Below are 7,660 nucleotides of genomic sequence, written 5' to 3' on the forward strand. Positions count from 1 at the left end.
TGAATTAGAATTATGAGACTACTTGTAAGTAGTACCACCATGCGGGGAACACCATGGGTCGTTTTTATTTGCGCGTAGTACTACTGTGTTATGTATAAAATAGGTTTGTGATTAGTAGTACAGTGTGTACATCAAAGAAAGGACAATAAGTTCCACCTTTTCAATACTATATATTGTGTGAAAGTTTTACATTAAAAACATCACAACTTTTGTATATTCGGTACCGGTTTCGACAGATTCCCTGTCATCATCAGCTGAGAATAATTAAACAAAGACAAGTATAGATCATGATTCTTATGGTGTAATTACAATGGTGGATTAAAATATACATTATATGGTTAAAATAGTATATATGTATATGTACACAAATAAAAGGTAAGTAAAATGGGAATGGTCATTATTCTATGAGGTGTACACCTTGATATTTCTAATTAAAAGGTTAATTTGTTAAAAGAAATTTTGTTCTTGTAATATATAATTAGGGCCTATAGTGAAATTTGATTGTAGGCTTAAATCTGTAATATTTTAACTTTTTGACCAGTCAGTTCATTGAAGTTATGTAGCCATGTTTGACACATGTGGAACACCATTCGACTAAATGTTTGTTTACCTTTTTAATGTGTCAAACATGGCTACATAACTTCAATGAATTGACTGGTCAAAAAGTTAAAATATTACAGATTTAAGCCTACAATCAAATTTCACTATAGGCCCTAATTATATATTACAAGAACAAAATTTCTTTTAACAAATTAACCTTTTAATTAGAAATATCAAGGTGTACACCTCATAGAATAATGACCATTCCCATTTTACTTACCTTTTATTTGTGTATATATACATATATACTATTTTAACCATATAATGTATATTTTAATCCACCATTGTAATTACACCATAAGAATCATGATCTATACTTGTCTTTGTTTAATTATTCTCGGCTGATGATGACAGGGAATCTGTCGAAACCAGTACCGAATATACAAAAGTTGTGATGTTTTAACTGTAATGTAAAACTTTCACACAATATATAGTATTGAAAAGGTGGAACTTATTGTCCTTTCTTTGATGTAAATCTTGTTTCAATACGGAACCTAAATATGAAATTCTTAATGTTAAAAATACAGTGTGTGTTGCTGGCTTTTACAGTACTTGTGATTAGTACCCACTATATGAGCAACATCACAGGATAGTACGGGGTCCCTGTAGTTAGTACGTTATGTGATGAACGCCATAGGTTTGCGTTGCCTGTAAACGGCGCCGCAAGGTGCGAAGCACCATAGGTCTCTATTACATGTGCGAATTTTATTACCTGTGAGTAGTATCTTAATGTGTGAAATACCGCGAGTCTACACTACTTTGATTAGTACCGCAACATGACAAATACCATGGTTCTACTTTCCTAGCAATAAGTACCATTACGAGGGGCGGATGACTTGGATTTTGGACCCCTTTAACTACAAGTGCCGGGCTGTGTGGCTCAGACGGTTAAGGCGCTGGCCTTCTGACCCTAACTTGGCAGGTTCGATCCTGGCTCAGTCCGGTGGTATTTGAAGGTGTTCAAATACACCAGCATCGTGTCTCTAGATTTACTGGCACCTAAAAGAACTCCTGCGGGACTAAATTCCAGTACCTCGGCATCCCCCAAACCTGTAAAAGTAGTTAGTGGGACGGAAAGCAAATAACATTATTATTATTATTATTATTATTATTATTATTAGACTGCAAGCATTATCAATTCAGTATTATGCTATAGAAGCAGTCCCTTGGTCGGTAATACAATTGTTTTACTTTTGTTTCTGCGACTGTGAGGCCTTGCGGGTCTGATCCACTGATTGTTTTAAATTCATATCCATTCATTCTTAGTCCTCGTGTCTTAAATTCTAGTCAGTGGAGGATTTTGGACTTTTTAATTTGTCATCACATTTCGTAGGCCCCTTTAAACAACAAACATCATCAATAATGTCTTTAACGGCACAAATGTTTTTGTCTGCAATACTGGTGCGAGGACGGCGATCATTTTGCTGATTTTCCACACATTCTCGTCCTTCCTTGAATTTTTTATGCCAGGCAAAACAAACACATGTCCTTGACGATGTTTGATCACCGAACTGTGCAGTCAACCTCTGGCAAATTTCCATCGCTGTAACTCCTTTACGGGCAATACATTTTATAATTATGCATTGCGCAGTGGAGGGATGCACCTGTTGCTCCGACATCATGAGCGTTACTGACGAAACGGCAGGAAATATCTAACAGCACGCTCTCCCCACTCCTAATGGTCCCGCCTAAGCATAGCAGAAGCGCAGGGCCAGTCCTACCAACTGTTAATATTCAGGAACCAAAATCCCGTTTTTAGTGCGTGTGAATCAGCCCTCTAGTCATTTCCCACCTACTGGCTTGTGCAACAAGCATCTCAATTTGTTTAACAGCTGAGCTCTAGGTTGCGAATAAACAAACATTTTTGGAGTTTTTAATTTTTTTTCAGTAAATTTTGTGGCTTGTGAATAGCGACGGGCAAATTAAATCATTAAAGAATTTTTGAGAACGGTTACTTGCATTTGAAACCATATTCTTGAGTATAACGTTACCCTTAAATTCTAGCAGGCCTAATGGTAATGTATGCAGTATACGAATGAATTTCATTGCAAAGCCCGTATTGTCGTTAGTATACCTCTTTAAAGGTACAGTAAAAGGTTCCACCTTTACGACACTAAAAAAATTTTAATCAGCAATTAGCAAATGTCGGGACTTGCTTCATCTTTGGTGGACATCATCAGCCGAAATACTTATAAGATAAGTAAAATAGACAAATACACATTAAAATACGATTTGGGTTACTGAATACATCAAGTTAAAATGCTTGATAAATTTTGAAGAATGTTCTTAAAATGCTGGAGCATAATTGCTTTTTAGTTCTGTTAAAATGAAGATAAAATTGTTTAACACACACGTAATAGTTCCATTAGAATTCGATGATCGAGCTCTTCTTGTTGGCGTGATGGTATGGTGTTGATAATTTTTGGTTAGGTTAAGATGATGATGATAAAACACTGGGAGGAAGAAATAGATATCTTTTGTCTTCCTGGATATAGAAAAGGCGTATGGCAGCTTGCCAAGACACAAAATATGAGAATGTCTTGGAAGAAGGAACGTGCCAGTATATCTTACCAGCAAGGTAAAAATGTTGTACAACCACTGTCGGAGCTGTATCCAGGTAGGAGATGGTTATTCTGACTAGTTCACTACAAATAAAGGAGTGCAACAGGGCAGAACTTTGTCACCTCTCCTGTTCATTATGGTGTTGAATGAATTAATAAAGAGAGTGAAGAATGAATCTAATGAGAACTTCAATGCATTAATCTTTGCAGGCAATGTGGTGATTTGGGGAGGAACAGTTGTTCAACAGAAATGAAACACTTGGAACCAGCAGTTCAGCCTAAAATTTAGCCATACAAAAACAGTAGCGATGCCAGTCAGCAGGCAAGCCCTACAGGTTAACATCCAACTGGACAGTGAGAAAACTAGAAAACGTCAATATCTTGGTAGTATTGTAACTAGTGGCACAAAGTCCTCTGCTGAAATCAGTATTAAGAGTCCAAAAAGGAGCACAATTACCACTAAGTTAGGTCTCTTCTATCATCATCATCTGCAGTTTCCAGCTGTTGGCCGGGTCTGCTTAGGTCTCTTCTATGGGATAACCAAATACCTTTAAGTACAAAGAGAACCCTTTATCAAGTATATTTTGTGCCAATAACTACATAGGCCCTTGAAACCTGTACAGTCAACAGTATAGGTAGTAGACTTCAAGCTGCAGAAATGAAGTTCCTGGGGTCAGTGCAACAGAAAACAAGAGATAAGGTCCAGAATGAAGAGATCCATCGTAATACAATTAAAGCAGTCGCTAAGCGAAAAGGTAAAAACATCAAGACTTAAATGGTATGGGCATGTAAAAAGGATGGATCAAATGAGAACAGCAAGGAAATGGCTAGAAAAGGAACTGGAAGGCAGAAGACCTAGATGCAGACCAAGGGAACAGTGGATCAGTCAAGTGAAGCAGGATCTGGAAGGAGGAGGAGTGGAATGGCACCAAGTTGAGAAGGAAGAAATGTTCCTGGATAGACAAAGATGGAGAGTGCTCTATACTTCACCCGGGCGACTGGAGATGGTTAAAGGATGATGAATATTTAATATTAAGAACTACCAGGTGAGCACATTATGAATTCCTGTGCATATTGTGGGGCTGCACATGCCACACAGCCTACACTCGTGACGAGGCAGTGATACGAGCCCATAATTTAATACTAGAGTCACTGGTAATATTACAACAGCCGTTTACAAAGACGTACAAATGTGTACAAAATGATGTTGAACCCGCTTTTCTTCATTTTCCAAATATTTCAGGTATCGACTAATAGAAAAGTATCTGTTGCAACTTTATTCTTTTGGGAAAATTGAGTACATTTCTTGACAAACACTTCATCTTTAAAATGAACCCCAGAGTTATGTCCCGGGGGGGGGATTAGGTTGGTAGAGCCAAATGGTAGTGATAATTCTATTGTCAAAGAGTTCCTCAATTGCTCGTATTGAAACAGTCTTGCTGGAAAATGCGAAGCTAATTTCTCTCTCAGTTAATTCTGCAAAGAAGGTTTGCAAAATTATATGCACACATCGGTCACTAGTAATTGTTAAATCAAAAATAATTTGGCCTGTCATTGTTTAACCAGTAACTGCATAACAACTCCAGTCTTGGCAGTTCTGCATATTAAAATAACCATGTAAGTAGAATGAAGCTTCATCTTAAACCAGAATGAGGTAGGGATTTGTCAAACCTAATGTAGTTTAAATAAAATTAGGAAATACCTGAATAAAGATATTTAATTAAGCCTATTAGGACCAGGCATGTTTAAGAAGTATGCACCTAAAAACACCAGATGTTTAACAGATGGACTGGTAAAAACAGAAAGACCAAGGCTTATTTTGAAATTCTCCATTCATATATGACAAATCATAATTAAAATATTGATATGATTTTCTTCCACAATGTTGAGAAAACTGTCCTTTTATTCCATAGGAAATTAAAAGAGAATTTTGAATAAGAGGAATAGAGTAAAGCGAGAAAACATTACACAAATAAAAACTATACAACAGGGATATGTAAACACTTGATACGTTATTTTTGCAACATGCTTGCATTTTACGTGTATATATGGGAGCAGTGAAAGAAATAGGCTATCTACAGTTTCTAAAGATGAGAGTATTAAAAGGCATAAAAAAGAAAATGAAGACCTCTTTAACTGGGGCTTATTAAATAACAACAGTGTATTAACACATTGAATGCTAGACCAAAATTAATAGGATTGCCATCTAGTGCCTTGAGCTAGCAACATAGAGTTCCTCCCTGGTGCCAGAAAGTTCACAGGCGTAACCAAGCAAGTGATCGCTGAAATTAGTATATATTGTTGATATATTAGGATAACTTATTATGTGTATTAAGTAAAATATTGCGACCCGGTATGGGGTCGTATTGGTCATTACGAATTGTGCACGTGCCCCCATATGGGGTCGCACTTATACAGTAGTTACTGTCCCGATGCTCGGCCATACTTACCTTTTCCTTTGCAGAGACGCGTTATATGCCGTTGATTATTATGAGAGATGTGTTACCTTGTTCATACTGGAGCCATACAAAAGTACTATCCCCGATTTTACGGTAGGAAATGTTTGTAAATGACGGTCTTCCAATTTTAGATTGGGAAATTTATGTGAATTTGGTAAATTAGGATGTAATAGAATAATATTATAAGAAGAATTTGTAGTTAAGGAATATTGAATATTTATATAATTATGTTTGTGTAATTTTCAATTTGGGTAAGAGAACCCAGCAGTGATTATTGTGCAACACGGGAAACCAGCCTACATCATCATTGTCCAACTTGTTCAATATATCGTCCAGACTATCTGCACTAAGTCTTTTACTGCTCGATTTACTCATAGTGACTTAAAGGAAAAGGAAACTCACAGCACTGCACAATTACAAACAATCCGTGCGCGAGATAGACAATGACTTTGTCATCCTACAAAGCATTCTTGACGCACCCATATGGGGTCGCACCAGAACAGGAATTGACTAATGAAAGGGTGACTATGCACGTACTTTAATAGACAGCCAACAGATGGCAGGAAGAAATTTGATACAGCTTCGAAACATGCACTTACTGCGCACCCAAATGGGTTCGCACAGTTCTCGATTTCGAACAAACGTACGACCCCATATGGGGATGTGAAGTAAAAAAACTTGACTACGCTCACGTACCCAAATGGGGTCGCTTGGCACTCAACATTTTAAAAGGCGTGTAAAACACCAGACACAAATATGAAAACATTTGCACTGGGGCCTGTTAAAGTATCAATGTATTATTAAAGATTCACACTCTTTCTAAAGCAGATGTTAGATGAAGCTTTATATTTTGGACTAGTGGGTTATTTAAGATTGTTTTCTGGTCACATTCTTCACCCATGAATTATGTGGAGGTTAAACTCAGCCATGTGTAAGAGAATGATTTTGACACCCTTTTTAATTGTGACAACACTTCAGTTGAATCATAACTCGAAGGTGTGAGTTTCAGCATCGATTTCCCGGATTTTAATTTTGTCTTCATTAAGAATTTTGTTGATTTCTGTAAAACTACTAAATATTTATTACTACAACCTTCCCACACCTTACACTTATTCGATATGATGAACATGTATGCAAGTATATCGATGAAAGAATATTTTGTACTAAGTTAACGGTTTCTTTAAATATAGTCATCTTAGCATTCATGAAATTAACAAATTCTTAATCATACATTAGTTTTTTTTTTTTTGCTAGGGGCTTTACGTCGCACCGACACAGACAGGTCTTATGGCGACGATGGGATAGGAAAGGCCTAGGAGTTGGAAGGAAGCGGCCGTGGCCTTAATTAAGGTACAGCCCCAGCATTTGCCTGGTGTGAAAATGGGAAACCACGGAAAACCATCTTCAGGGCTGCCGATAGTGGGATTCGAACCTACTATCTTCCGGATGCAAGCTCACAGCCGTGCGCCTCTACGCGCACGGCCAACTCGCCCGGTGTATGTTGAGTAATAATTACTTGATGTTTAATAGCCTAACAGGCCTAAGATTTGCCAATAGAATGGTCTCCGATGGATGCATCTGCATCAGGGATATTAGCAGAGGTATACATAGACAACCTTGAATATACTAAAATCAATGGAATCTTTTTTGTATGTGTGTGTGTGTGTGTTATATGACATATTTGCAGTTATAGATCAACAGACCTCAGATACTTCCACTATACTTGATTACCTCAACATATTAGACCGTTATGTAAAATTCACAATAGAAACAGAATCCAATCTCACTTTTAAAATTACCAGGCGAGTTGGCCGTGCGGTTAGGAGCGTGCAGCTGTGAGCTCGCATCTGGGGATAGTGGGTTCGAACCCCACTGTTGGCAGCCCTGAAGATGGTTTTCCGTGGTTTCTCATTTTCACACCAGGCAAATGCTGGGGCTGTACCTTAATTAAGGCCATGGCCACTTCCTACCCATTCCTGTCCCATTGTCGCCATACGACCTATCTGTGTCGGTGTGACGTAAAGAAAAACAAAATCCTCT

This window comes from Anabrus simplex, chromosome 1, assembly GCF_040414725.1.
Source record: "Anabrus simplex isolate iqAnaSimp1 chromosome 1, ASM4041472v1, whole genome shotgun sequence".
NCBI classification, from domain to species: Eukaryota; Metazoa; Arthropoda; class Insecta; order Orthoptera; family Tettigoniidae; genus Anabrus; species Anabrus simplex.